This window comes from Octodon degus, unplaced genomic scaffold (assembly GCF_000260255.1).
Source record: "Octodon degus isolate 3935 unplaced genomic scaffold, OctDeg1.0 scaffold00235, whole genome shotgun sequence".
NCBI lineage: Eukaryota > Metazoa > Chordata > Mammalia > Rodentia > Octodontidae > Octodon > Octodon degus.
The window spans coordinates 2,753,313-2,767,007 of record NW_004524811.1 but is presented as its reverse complement, the minus strand read 5'-3'; the positions used below and the strand labels follow the sequence as shown (position 1 = coordinate 2,767,007).

Genomic DNA, 13,695 nt, shown 5'->3' with positions numbered 1-13,695 from the left:
GGGGCTGGCTGGCATGTGGTGCTGGGGGATTGAACCGTGGTCCCTGTGCTTTAGCTAAGCTTGTTCTAAGTAGGTGCTTTAGACCACTGAGCCATCTCACCAGCCCCCATAAAGCAAGTTTTAAGAAACAATTTCCATAGGCATTATAGGAGGACATGTTTGGCAAGATCAGCAGATTAGCATCAATTTTTATTCACATGTATAGGCATAGCACCACCCATCTATGAATACTCTGTTCTTAGGTTGTTTTCTCACAGAAGTGCTCCCTGGCACTTCAAAAAGGATACTTGTTTACTCTGTAATGATCACAGATTGAGGATTATTAGGGAATACTAATGATTTTAAGATGCTTCACGCACATCATTTTTATGGCCCCTTGCAGAGTGCCAGGTTGCCCTTTGCTTTCCAGCCAGTCTTTCCTGTGCCTCTCTAGAGCAAAGATCATGTCTTGTTTATTTTTTGTGACACCTGAGTGCCTCGTGCATAGCTCATGTAATAAATGTCAGAATGAATGGTTATGTGAAGGTCTGAAACTATTCCCGTGGAGACTGGAAATGGTGAAAAATGTAGGAGTAGAGAGGAGGAAATAGTGGAGGGGCAGGAGAAAGTTGACAGAGATGAGAGACAAGTTAAGTGAGATTAGTGAAGAATTCCGAGTACGTCCCATTTATCTATAGCTGTGTAAGAGACTACTCAGAACTTAAAGGCACACGTGCACAACCATTTGATCACACTCAAGGATTCTGTAGACAGTGCTTAATGGGGATGTCTTGTCTTTGCTTCATAAAGTCTGAGCTCTTCTCTCAGAAGCTTTATTTAGGTGGCTGAGGATGACTTGCATGACCAGGGATTGGAATCTGTTGAAGTTCTCATTTGTGTGGCTGGCTCCGGGGGGCGGTGGGGGAGGGAGGCATATCTGAAGGCAGGGCATCACTGGATTCTACAGAACCTCTGTACATTTTCTCTGTGTGACTTGTGCTTCTCCTGGCACGGTGACTGGGCTGCAAAAGGGAGTGTGCAAAGAGCCAGAGGCCCAAAGGAACCAGGCAGGGACTATGTGGCTTTCACGGCTTAGCTGCCCCTTGTATCACTGCTGCTGCACCATATTCAAGGAGCCCCAAGCCCACTGTATGGTTCAGGTATAGACTGTGCCTGCCCTAAAGCCTCATGTATTCAGAAGGGGGCTTTTGGAAAATCAGTAGGTAATGGGGGTGCTGGAGCTGATTTGCTGTTAGGAAGTGGTTGCCGGTGGGTCGCTCAGGGTACAACCTGAAAGGTACATGCCCCGCTGTGGCTCCTCACTTCTCTCTGGGATCCTGCTGCTATGAAGTGCGTAGCTTTCCTCCTTGGCAGGCCCTTCTGTGTTTCTGTGTTGACCCTGCCAACCATGAACTGAATGAAATGGAGCCAAAATAAACTTCTCCTCATGTAAGTGGTGGGCATCAGGTGTCGCATCTCAGTGATAAGGAGCGAGACCAAGATACCTGCTCAGAAACAGAGAGGAGAAATAGATCCTGGCTCTTACTAGGATGAGTGTCTGTGAATATGCAACTATTTAAAAACACTGACATTACATATCACAAATGGGCCAGATAATGACAATAATAGGGGAAAAATAGGAGAGTCCTTTTCAATTTATTTCATCATCAAGAGGAAATTTGAAAATGTCACTAAGATTACAACTTCCAGACAATATTGCCTTTTTTTTTTTAAAAGAGCAGAATGTATTTATTGGGAGGAAGAAAGCTTCTGTCTGAGAGATGGACTGAAGGGGGGCCCAAGCAGGTTGTCCCTGAATATTGCTTTTATTGATAACAAAAAAGTGGCTTTTGATGACACCAGTAATTGAATCTAGGTTCTGCATACTGAGCTATACCCTGTCTTTATTTAATTTAAATTTTATAGTTTAAATTTTTGAAATGGCCTCCCGAAATTGCTAAGTTACTTACACTGGGCTTGAATTTGTAGTCCTCCTACAAACTGGGATTACAAGTGTTTACAACCATGTCCAGCTTCTAGGACATTTTTTGAATGTAGTTTATAATTTTTATTTATTTATTTATTTTTATGTATTTGGTACAGAGTCTCACTATGCAGCTTGGACTCATAGTGATCCTCTTGTTTTTTCAGCATCCCCAGCACTGGAATTACAGGCGTGTGCCACCACGCCCAGACATGGTGGCTGGCTCAGTGCTTCTCTGAGGGCAGGGCTGGCACTGTATGTGGTGCCGGGGATCAAGCCCCGGTTCCTGCACTTGCCTAAGGAGACACTTGGTCCACTGAGCTATCCTGCCAGCCCCACAATTTTCATTTGTTATGGGAGATGGATAAGGGGTGTTTTCTATGTAATTAGTTTATTTATTTATTTATTTTTTCTTCTTAGGTAGCAGGCATATAAGACCTACCATTTCAGTTTTGGAAATTCTTCATATTAGTTGAGACCCATATAGCCTAGAAATCAGGGTAAATATCTTTTTGGTTACATGTGCCTTATTATTCTGAAGTATACTCTGTAGTTTCAGTTGTGACACTGATCGTTGGTGATCTTTCCAGTGATTCTTTTATAAGAAGGATGTGCTTTTGATTTAGTCACTATTATGATTTAGATCTAAAATGTCTAGGTAAAGTCTCCCCAAGGTTGGGGCTTTTGGAAGGTGGCTCATAGGAACACATGATGTGTGTGTAGCTGAGTGTGCCTTTAGGAGGTAGGACCTGACTGGAAGTGGATGACTAGGGTGTGACCTGAAGGTGCATTCTTGTCTTGTCCATCACTCTTCTCTTGCCTTGCTGCTTCCTGTTTGCCATGGATTGAGCAACTTTCCTCTGTTATGCCCTCTACCAGTCTATTTTTGCCTATGAGCCAGACAACCATGAACTGAATTCTCTAAAGCTATGAATCAAATAAATCTCTTCTCTTTTAAATTGTAGGCATCAGATATTTTGTCTAAGCAATAATATACTCACTGTTGTCTAATATAGTCATTTCCCCAATTGACCACTGTGGTTAGATATTGTTTGTTCAGAATTTTCCTTGTCTCATGCTGTAGACTTGAAAATCAAATTGCCATTTCAGTAAAATTTGAACAGACAATGTTTGATAGGCAGAATCAATGTTGTCAGAATACCATATTCCCAAAACTGATACATAGATTTAATACAAAACTAACCCAACATCTCACGTATAGCATTCCTCACTGAACCAGAAAAAAAAATAATCCTAAAATTCATATACAGCCGGAGGAGAACCAGAATAGCAAAATCAGTCTTAGGAAATAAGAGTAAAGCAGGAGGCATCACAAAACCTGATTTAGGTTATACCACAAAGCTACACAGTGATAAAAACCATCATGATACTAGCATTAAAATGTATGTATGAATCAATGGAACAGAACAGAGGATATCAAAACAAACACAGACACATTTAGCTATTTGATCTTGACAAAGGGGCCAAAAACATACACTTGGAGAAAGATAGTCTCTTTAGCAAATTGTGCTGAGAAAAGTAGCTATCTTTATGCAGAAGGCTAAAGCTGGACCCATATCTCTCAGTGAAGTACTAAACTAAAACCAAAATGGATTACAGAAGCACTTGACTCACTGGATAAAATCGGTAAAAGTCTGAAGACATAAGTACAGGCTAAAAAGTTTCTGAGAGAAACTTTATCAGTAAAAGATATTTCATATAATAATAGAATGGGGAAAGGACATGCCCTCTATTTTCATTTGCAAGAATCAACAAATGGGATTATATCAAATTAAGAAGCATCTACACTGCAAAGGAAACAGCAGAGTGAAAAGGAAACCTACAGAGGGGGAAAAATTTTACTGGCTATTTCTCAGAGGACTAATAACTAGAATATATAAAAAATGTAAAAAAAATTAGACCCCCAAAATAAAAGGTGTAATAAAACAAAACTTGACAAGTGAAGTGAATAGAAGTATAAATGGTCAATAAACATATGGAAAAATATTTACCATCTTTGGTTATTAGAGAAATACCAATTAAAATAACACTGTGTTTTGATGTTATGCCAGAAAGAATAGTAGTCATCAAGAAATCAATAATAACAGATGTTGGCAGTGAAAAATGAACGCTTCTGTAGTGTTGTTTGTAATGTAAACTAGTACAACCATTTTGGAGATTTCTCAAAAAACTAAAAATAAAATTTCCATTTGACCTGGCAATTCTCCTTCTAGGTATCTTTCCAAGAGAGCCAAAGACGTCATATAGGACTTCATGCACACCAATGTTCATAGCCACACAATTCATATTAGCTAAATCTTAGAAGCAGTCTATATGTCTAGCAACAGACAAGTGATGACAGAAAATGGGGTATCTATTGGTAATGAAAACTACTCAGCTATAAAGAGGATACATTTGAGGCACCTATAAGACATAATGTTAAGGATTTTTGTTTGTCTGCTTTATTTTGAGACACTATGTAGTTCAGACTGGCCTTGAATTCACTTTGTAGGTGTAATGGTTTGTGTCTAGTTGTCTCCCCAAAGCCTCATGCAGGCATTGGGGCAGACTTCTAGAGTTTGTGATTAATTCATGATCTAGTGCTGAGATTGTGAGTGAGTGCTACACCCACCCTGGGGCAGATAGCCCGAATGCAACACAAGGGAGACAGACTTGCTTTCTGTTGCCAGTGCTGCCACTGCTCCTCCTTTTTGCTCTTGTGGTTTTGCTGTTTCCACTGCATGAACAGCTGCCTTCTGCCATGTGCCAGTTTGCCTTGGAGCCAGCTGAGTATGGACTGAAACCTCCACAAACTGTCAGCTAAATACGTCTTTCTTCCTTGATTCTGGTTGTCAGGTATTTCATCCCAGCAATGAGAGAAAAGTACCCAAGACAGTAGGCTAGACTGGCCTCAAGCTTGCAGCAATCTTTCTGCCTTAGCCTCCTGAATGCTGGGATTACAGGTGTGCACCATGTCAGTATAACTTAATGTTAAGTGAAATAAATAAGACACACAAACTTAAATACTATATGCTGTCTTTCATTTGAGTAATCCAAAGTAGAAATAAAGAACAAAATAAGACACTACTAAAAGGAAAGAGAGAGCTAGATCTTTTGCAAATGGGAAGTGGACTCAAAGACTGAGAGTAGGAGGACAGGGAAGGGGATGTAAGTAAACTTCAGTCGCATCATGTACGAGTACCAATGGCCCTCCCTGAATATAAGCTTTATATGTTGTAAACATGAACTACAAATATTAACAGTAATAATGTAATGGGGAAAGGGCAGGTAGAGACAGAGGGAGGGGAAGTGGAATGAAACATCAAGATGTATAAAGTATATGTACCTACTCTCTAAGATGAATGCAAACATCATGTACTGAAAACATGTACTAATAAAATTTAAAAAATGAATACATTTTCCAAACATTATGAGATTAAAAAAAGAAGGAAATGTGAACAGGGAAAAGGAAAGGGAATATGTAGCAGGAAGAATGGAGTTGTCACGAGGACCAGTGTTACATTCGACTGCTTTTATTTTTGGTGCTGGAAACTACATATTCTTGTTTGTCAGAGAAGAGCTGGCGTTACATTGCATGGCTGCATGATCCTGCCATGTTCCTATTCTCTTTCTTACCAGTTCCAAACTGTGGCATGATTGAGACCCAAAACGCCATGTTATTCTCTCAATCATATTTTAAATATGCCTTTTAATGGAAACTTCCAAGCATAAATAAAAACAATACAGTATAAGAAACCCCTTGTATCCCTCACCTAGCTTCAATAATTATCAACTCATGAACCACTAATTTAATTTTGTGTATATTCCCACACCAGATTATGAAGCAGATCACAGACACTTTGTAGATTTTACAGTGTGTGTGTCTAAAAGACGGAAACTCTTAAAAACAGAATCACAGTATCATTATCATCCTCCTTCCCCCACATAAACATGACTCCTCAAGTAACCTAGTACTGTCTTAATATCATCAAAAACTTCTTACGTTTGTGGTTTAGATGTGGTTCGTCCCCCCCATTCAGGATGGATCTCCCCAATCACTCTGCTGTCCCTCATGCAGGAATTTCTGGCACACCCTCGCAGACACACCCAGAGTGTGCTTTACTAATTTTCTAGACATTGCTCAGTCCAATCGAGTTGACAAGCAGGATTAACCATCAACTAAGTATTAGGTTGAACTATGTAAGATTGTTGATTCTATAGGCAAAATACTACTAGTTTGGGGCAATAAATATATTACATATATGATTTAACCTAGCAAGATAAGAATTTCAACAAGTTTAAATCATTTTTTTCTTATTCCTATAAGGAATTCATCCTTTACCTACTTGTTAACTGGACCTTTTTTTCCTATGTGGTACACCAAACCCATCCTTTTGGTAACTCAAGAGGTAAACTGTCCTGTCCTATCCTGTCCTGTCCTGTCCTGTCCTGTCCTGTCCTGTCCTGTCCTTTCCTTTCCTTTCCTTTCCTTTCCTTTCCTTTCCTTTCCTTTCCTCTTTTCTGTTTTTCTGGGGTTATGGCTTGTGTCTAGATGTCTGTCTAGAGCCTCATGCCATGATAGGTGGGGTTTTCCACAGGTGGCTGAATCTAGAGTGTGTGATGTTGGGATTGGTTCGTGATGATAAACTCACCTTGGGTAGCCTGGAAAAGATTAAAAGGGCAGTAGAACTGTGGTTGCCCCTTGCTAGTTTTGCTGTTTTCTGGCTACCTTGAACTTTCTCCTCCACAAAGCCTTCCAGCCTTAGGCCAGGTGATGATGGACAGAAAGCTCTACAGACTGAACTAAATAAGCCCTTTCTCCCTTAACTTGAGGGTGTTAAATGTTTTGTTTCAGCAATGAAAAAAGTAACTTAACAAATCTGGTTTAGTATCTCTGTTCCTTCCATTAAAAGTGGTATGAAAGCCATATTAGCTAAGGCAGACTGTTCTAATAGCTGCTTTTTTAAAAAAATACTTTTTTTTTTTTTTTTTTGGCCAGCTCAGCCTGCCCTGAGGACAGGGCTGGCATGGCATGTGGTGCTGGATACCAAACTGCAGTCCCCTGTGCCTGCCTAAGCTTACCTAAGAAGGCACTTTAGACCACTGAGCTTTCTCACCAGCCCACAAAAAAATACTCTTGAAAGGCAGAACCTTTAGGATAAAAAAGTTTCTAAGATGTGCTGGCTAAAATTGTGGGGCTGTGGAACTGAGCTGTTAGTCTGGTGTTCCTATTTGCAGCACTGGACAGAGAACGGAGCGTCTTGGTGATTTGAGTCTCCCACTGGAGCGGTGGTGGTGTCCATGCTCTACTTCATAATATTAGCGTTCAAAGGCTGGTGTGTTAAGCTTGCCACACTGCTGAGTATTTGTGCTGCTGAAGCAAGCACAGTGTTTTGCATTTTTAATAGTTAGCAGCTGAGATAAAGGATAAAGTCATAGTTGTCTCTGATGAGACACAGAGAAATGGGCTCCAGTGATGGTTTGGAGTTTTATGTGAAGAAGTTATTTGTAACCCTGGGTGGCAATGGCTGAGAGAGGAATCCGGGTCCTCTTAAGTTTGTTTCATCATTATTTTCTAATCTAGAACATCAAACCTATGATTTCCTTGTTCACAGAGGATGTCTCACCTCAGCTATGCTATTGAGAGGTTGTGTGGCTCTTAGTAATACCTGCTAAGTCCCAAGTGGGCATCTTGTGTGACTGTGGACATCTGCACATTGAGTCACATCACTTTTGGCAATCTTCCTAAATTGTGTGGCTGGAGGTTGCTCCTTACTAAGCTTGTTCCTTTGGTTCTACTTTCCTTTCTGCTAGAGTGTACTAGAGTTGGGTTTCTGGAATTAAAGCATGCATCTTATTCTTAATTTGTGACCCGTAAAATATAGCTAGTATGATCACTTACTTCAGAAGATTACTTAGAGGATGAGATTATTTGATACACCTAAAAATCACAGTATCTGGGTCAGTACCAAACAACAAAATACTGAAAGTTTGATGGATGTGGTGCCCCATGTGGGGTAGCAACAGCCACTTGGGACTGCTAATCCTTGTAATTTCATTGATGTTATTCTTTCAAGACAATAATGTCTACTCTTAAGGGAATTGACCTTCATCCTTGTTTTGGTATAGATACTACAGTATTTGGCAGATAGATTTTTCATAGTTTGGAGTTTTTGAAGGCTATCTTATTGATTTTATCTTCAGGTTTTTATGTTTTATTGCTATAACAGACTTTAGCAGAAGAGAGTAAAGAATGTATACTTTTGCATTGTTCTCCAATAATTTTCTGATCTCTGAGGCCATCATTATAAATTTTTCAAGCTTTTTACTACCGTTGTATCTTCTCAAACAAAACGTGGGAAGCCATTATTTTAGGCTGAGCTCTTGCCACTGGCTCCAACAGAGCAGACTGAAGCAAGTCAAAATGGAGGTCACTTCAGCCAGTTCCACATAATTAAACTGAAACTTTAAGGAAATAGGTAGGTTTTTTTTTTTTTTTTAAACAGTTTATTTTTTTATTTTTTTTTTATTTTAGGGAAGGGTCTACAGGGTGTGCAAGGTCTCACTACTAGATCAGACTCATAGTGATCTGCCTGTTTACAGCCTTTCAAGTGCTGGGAGTATAGGCACATGCTACCGCGCTCAATCTCAATCACTTTTCAGCACACCCCTGGCTTGGGGCCAGCACAGCAGGCCTGGGGGTCGAATCCTTGGCCCCTGCACCTGCTTGCAGGAACTTTACTCTGCTGAGCTATTTGGCTGGCCCTTAAACAGGTGGAATCTTAAGCAAGCCAATTTTTTCCTGTAAGCACAATAGTGTATTCTACCTGAATCAGGATAATAACAAAGCCTTCTTGTTTTAGTTCTTACAAAAGAAAAATTAGCTTGAAGGAACCTGATGTCAGCCAGTCAGCTTTTAAAAATGGATTCTTGATGCCTGTTTCTGCTTCTTGAATCATATTGTTCTGCCATTACCCACTGGGAGCTCTCATTCTACTTTATAGAATGGATGTTGCACCATTCATACATTTTATATAAAAGCTATTTATAGATATAACTAAGTTTATTGTAATTTTGGCCACTTGACACTGTAAATTGCATGCTGAATTTTTTTTCAATTTTAGGTGTTATCTGCTGACTTCTTCCTCATACCATTACTATATTGTGGAGGGCATGCATGCTTCTATCATAGCATCCTGCACAGAAATATCGTGGCACCACTTGCACAGAAATACACTTCCTGTTTTTCCAAAATATTTGTATCAACAGTAAGGTTATTACTTATTATTTACCTTATTATGATGCTGTGTCTATTATTAGTAGCTGGACTCAGGGACATACTGTGATTACTTTTCTTTTTTTCTGGGCAATAGTATGTTTTTCTTAGAATTGTCTTATATATTTATTTTTTATTTAGGACAGGGTCTACAGGGTCTATAGGGTCTATAGGGTCTCACAACATAGATTGGACTTGTAGTGATCCTCCCATTTTCAGCCTCCCAAGCACTGGGATTAAAGGCATGTGCCACCACATCCAGTCTCAATTGCCATCTCAGTGGGTCTCGGGGAGGGGGCATAGTGCATGCTGGGGATCAAACCCCAGTCCCTGCGTCTGCCTAAGCAGGTGCTTTAATCCACTGTATTATCTGGCTGGCCCTGATTTTATTTATTGATCATTTAAGTGTGCTCTTTTTCTGTATAATCCTTATTTTCTATGAGTAGATTTTTCTTCTTTTCATTCATTCATTGGAAAATATAAATTGTGAATTCAAATTCTTTTCTGTGTTGTCTGAACATCCTAGACTTTGTATCACTTATAAGACTGGGGCTTTAAACAGTCCATAGGAAGTTAGTGCGTAGTCTGCTGACGCAGGCTGTACTACAGTGTGATTTGACTGTGCTCTTTCTAAAACTCAGTTTTTAAACTTCAATAAGGTTAAGTCTGACCCCACCTAGGGTCCTTGCGTCACTTGGGAAAAGAGAGCTAAGTGGTCCCAACATTCAGGTACAAGATCCCTCGTTTCGTGTGGGACTCCTTGCCTTAGCTGCTTTTAGTCTCTCCCAGCCTGGAGATCTCTGTTTTGTAATGTTCAGATAATAAATCTGTGATTGGAGAGAGTTAGTCACTTACTCTTGTGGTGTGAAAGAGGATCTGACCTATTTCTTAAACAGACCCACAGGTAATTCTTTTAAGTTTTTCCTCACCATGACTTCTAAACAATACTGGTTTCTTGTGATATGTGAGCTGTTTGGAGGTTTTGTAACATACCCAATGAGGTGGGTTGTTTTCAGGCTTCTCCACTCCCCACTAGATATACCAGTTTCTAAAGTTTTATTTGCTTTCCACTTTCTAAAATGTTTCTTTTGTTTCCTTTTGCATGCTCCATTTCACTGAATTATTTTCTTAGCAGCAACAAGAACAGCGACATAAGCTGTTGGTAATGGAATTTCAGGAGGGACCCTAAGGCTAATGTGTATGTTCAGTGCTTTGCCATTACCTGGAAATTTACACGAAGAGAATGGCCATTTGTTTGCAGGTTAGTTAGCCTTCCATCACTGTCACAAAATGCCTGAAAGCAGCAGCCTGCAGAGGGCAGATTTATTTTGGCCCCAGTTTAAGAAGTTTCAGTCCATAGTTGGTTGGCTCCCTTATTTTGGGCCTGGTAAGACAGAACATCAAGGCAAAGGACCAGAGGAGCAAAACTGCTCACATCAGAGTTAGAGAGAGAGAGAGCACGTGCCCACAGGATTGTACCTGCTGCAATCCGTTCTGTGCGGGCCCCAACTGCGCCGCGTCCTCACCTTCCAGGCGGGACTCTTCCATCGCTTTGCTGTCCCGTGTGCCAGTCTTCTCCATCACCTTCCCAGACATTCCCAGAATGAGCTTTACTAATTACCTAGGCATTTCTTAATCATTTTCTTTGGTCAAAATTTCCCATTGATGGGGCCGGGGAGATGGCTCAGTGGAATAAGCGCTTTCCTGGTGAATGCAAGGGCCTGAGTTCAATCCCCGGTTCCACAAAAAAAAAAAAAAAAAATTCCCATTGATTATGAAGTACAGTAATAAGGGTGAATTTTTTTTTAATAAGGGTGAATTTTGATTATATGGTTCAAAATGGTTGAGACAGCCCTTTCTTAAGAAGTAGGAGCCTTTTTCCAGTTTTTGTGTTATTTTGGGCAAAATACTTAATTTTTCTCAATCTTATCTTCTTAAGTTGAAAAATAGATTAGATAATGGCTAAAATTTCAAATTATGATTCTGTATGAGACTGTTAATCTCTCATATAAATCAGATAAAAATGCCCCAAGGCATTCAATGAGAGATACTGTTTCCTATCACTGATGTTGAGATTCTGCTTTTAGAAATTCAGATAAGCCGCACCCCAGTTATCCTCCAAGGACTGCCAAAGGCCCACCTTCCATTTGGCAACTGTGGTGTTGCACACTGGGCTGGGAAGTACATGTTTGCTTCTGGCCCTGTTTTTTAGAGCAGAGGATGCTTTTGCCCTGGTAGTCTTCTGTTTTTGAGTAGTCATTTTTGCTCCACACAGAAAAGGTGCTGCGCAAATATGATAAGATAATTTCTAGAGAAGTTGTATTTGTGTACCAACAGTAGCTCAGGAAGATGAAAAAGAGCACAGCGATCCTAATCTGCAGTAAGAGGACCAATTTAGATGCAAAAGGAACTTGAGTTTTTCTCAGACTACTGAGGATGGTTCATGGATTAATGGGTCCAGGATCCAGCTGCATATTGACAGGCTGCTCTAACACCGACAGTGGTAAAAGGAATTGCAAGGGCACGATGTCTTTCTTTAGAATACGGCTGCCATCTCTGCCTGCACATAAAATCATGATATCCAGAGTTTAACTCAACCTGAGTGAATTAAACAAAGTCAGTAGAAAGGGGCCTGGAATCTGTATTTGAATCTGTAGCTGATTCTAATGTATTCTTCAGGTTAAGAACCATTCTTTCAGGAGCCTAAGAGCTATGTGAGAAGCTAAATCTGTACATTAAGTGTTATAAACATGGAGGAGCTAGTATAATTGGAGAGAGAGAAAAAGAGAGAGACAGACAGACAGACAGACAGACAGACAGAGACAGACAGAGAGACAGAGAGACAGACAGAGACAGAGACTGAGACAGAGAGACAGAGACTGAGACAGAGAGACAGACTATGGATATAGGAATGGAAGACTTAGTTAATTGGAATCCTAAGGCAGGGCCACATCGAAGTTTATGAAGTTTTCACTGGTGGTGAGAGGATTGGAGTCCTTTAAGACCATGGAATGAATGTTCTGTCAGACCCCAGACGTCAGGGAGATTATTTTTACCTGGTATATGGAGTCTTTCAGGAGGAGTGGGTGGGAGTAAAGGTAGGATGTCAGGTTGCAACTAGATTGTGGCCAGGGTCAAGCTGAGGAGTTGTGGCTTTATTCTATGGGTTGGAGGGGAGACGCTGTTTTCTGTGTTGCGGAATGGAATGACGCATCTTTGAAGACTGATTCCACAGGAATACGGGGTACGTAGTTTGAATAAAAGCAAGAGTCCAAGGAAAGAACATTTGAGAAGCTACTGTTGTGGCCCAGATGTGAGGTCAGAATGTTCTGATCTAAGAAAATGGCAAGGGAGCTAAAAATGACAAAAAAAAAAAAAAAAATTTGTGAAGTATTTGCATAGTAAATGAGTTCTTTTCCACAATTTGTTTAAACCTCACACCGAACTAGTGGTATTTCTCTGGATATTTTATAAATGAAGGAACTGATGTTTAGAGGTTAAGCTGTTTTAAAGTCATCTTACAAAAAAGTGGAAGGGCCTGATTTAAGTGATGGCCATTCAGTAACAGGGTGTCAGGTTGAGTGTGACCGTGGTCATGTTCCTCTGTGATGGATGCAGTGTCCAGTTGCTGGCAGCCAACAGGTAACTACTTACTGCTCTGCCTGTGACTCCTTTTGCCTCAGTGTTTTGATATACATTTAAAAAATTATTATTCTACTAGAACTATTATTATCACTACTACTACTATTATTATTTTGAGGTACTGGTGCTGAACCCAGGGTTTTGTATGCTAGGCAAGTGCTCTAGTGCTGAGCTGTGTTCCTGCCCCTACAATTCCTTCTTGAAAAGGTGAAGTGCAGGCTAGGGAGGGAATGGGCGCCATTAATTCAATTTCAGTAAGAATCTTCAGGTCTTTTCTGAGTATTTTCAGATAGTTAAATTTTGTTGAATTTTAAAGGGCTTATTTTAGGTATGGACAGTTGAGATGAGGGATCAAAATATAGGGCTAAAATCCCTCTTCTCTAGATGGACTCTTGCCCTGAGAAGGGTACGTGACTGCCGGGTTTTCTCCATCTTGTAGTTTAGACAGGAGTCATGTGTGACACCTGGTCGTATAGATATCAGAGAACATCCTGTTGGCTCTAAATCTATATCAGAGCTGTAAAGTGAGTTGTACCCTTTGCTGTGAGAATTTATTTGTTTAAGAGTTTACTGTGTACATATGCTCATCTCTTCTTTGCACTGAGATCTTGAGGAAACTCACATGCCAGTCTGAATCTGATGAAATATAACTTGCCATCTGAGATACTTGTCCCTTGCAGACAAATAGTAGAAGAGAGTGCCAGAGAGCTAAGGGAGAGGTGGAGGCAAAGAAATGAATCATTGTAACTTAAAATCTTGATCGTATTTGCTTTTGAAATGGCAGGGTAGGATGGACACTGAAGTAGGAGAAGAG

At 40.3% G+C, this 13,695-nt stretch overlaps 1 protein-coding gene across 3 annotated transcripts in view; it reads left to right on the top strand.

The window, feature by feature from the left end:
* Tec (tec protein tyrosine kinase) overlaps window positions 1-13,695 on the top strand; it is a 150,537-nt gene that overhangs the window by 40,294 nt on the left and 96,548 nt on the right. The window lies entirely within an intron of this gene.